Raw genomic sequence first — 1551 nt, 5'->3', positions numbered from 1 at the left:
TGATCAAGTTGTGATCCGTAGACTCTAGAAGACTTAGAGAGAGTTTTAAGTGGAGAGCCATTGTAATCAAGATTGATTAATGGATTAAATCCTCAGTTGAGGTAAATCACTCTAAAGGGGTGGATTGTGATAACACGATTTTATATCGTATATTTAGCTTGAATTCCGTAGATATTTATAGCATTTTCCGTTTATTATGTTGATTTATTATGATATTACGCGAGTTTTTGCTTTGTTTCAGGTTTTACACTCTTATTATGACTATTTGTGAAAATAAGAGGAAATGGAGCTAAAACGACCACTATTTATGCCTAAAAGATGAAAAATGGGTGCTGAAGTGAAAAGGAGGTGCAAATAAGGCCCAAATGTACTAAAGAAGACCCTAAGGCCCAAAAGAGACAAGCCAGCCCACTGAGAATCAAATGTGCGTGGCCCAAACCACACAAGCAAGTGGAGACGCACGTCTCCAACGTCTCATTGGCCACATCAGCAAAAGGGAGACGCACGTCTCCAGTCCCCTATATTCTCTCCACTTGAGACGCACGTCTCAAGTCATTCAAAGGAGCTTCCTGAAGAAGTGGAGACGCACGTCTCCAAGTCCAAGTCAGTTGAGCTTCCTCTTTTCACGCATCCCAACTGCAGAAGCTCCCCTATAAATAGAAGCAGTCACCTCAGTTCTCAACGTCCGATTTCCTGCCAACAAAGTGCTGCTGAAATTGTACCGTGCTTTATATTTTCTTCCTGCTTTCATTCAAACAGTCTATTTTCTCACAACGATTTCTACACCGGAAATTGTTGTGAACCTTTTATAAATCTAGCCTTACGTTAGATTTATCACTTTTATTTCCTTGTTTTAATTTCCGTCCGTTTAAATTCCGAAGAACGATCCAGCCAACCTGTGGTGGAAGTTCGGTACTCGAAGATTCAATTGCAATTTATTTAATTCAGGTTTAATATTTACCACCTTTATTTATATAGTTATTGCATGATATATTATATGCCAATTAACATGCCTTTTATTATAAGCCAAATTAATTTATGCATGCTTAACCGTATGAATATGTCTGGCTAATTTACTAAGGTATCGGTATGTAAAGTAAGTTAACCGTAGGGATCCGAAATAAATTGGCTTAAACTATGTTTTATTAATTATCACTTGTTTTTGGTTTGTATGTCTAATTTAATTAGTAAGTCTTAAAACCAATAGAGCGAAAGTTTGAGGGGTTAAGACGGTCAAAGGTTAAAATTAATAGAGCGAAAGTTTGAGATCTTTAACTGGATAGTAGACATAGGACATTAGTTTTAAGGATGGCGAAAGCGTATTAAAACTAATTAGAAACTTATTTATTTTCAAAAATTGTTTTTACACCCGAGCGGGATGGCGAAAGCGTACGTTAGGGATATTAGCATGTTCCGAGTCAACAGAGCGAAAGTTTGAGATTAGGAGATTTAAATAGATAACAACTTCATAAAACAGGCATTTTATTAATTACGTTGTTTCCAAAAAGCTTTTCTGATATCTAATGGGATGGCGAAAGCGTACATTAAGAG

Source organism: Vicia villosa, linkage group LG4 (assembly GCF_029867415.1).
Source record: "Vicia villosa cultivar HV-30 ecotype Madison, WI linkage group LG4, Vvil1.0, whole genome shotgun sequence".
NCBI lineage: Eukaryota > Viridiplantae > Streptophyta > Magnoliopsida > Fabales > Fabaceae > Vicia > Vicia villosa.
The sequence above is the reverse complement of the archived record's forward strand: the minus strand, read 5'-3'. Positions refer to the sequence as shown.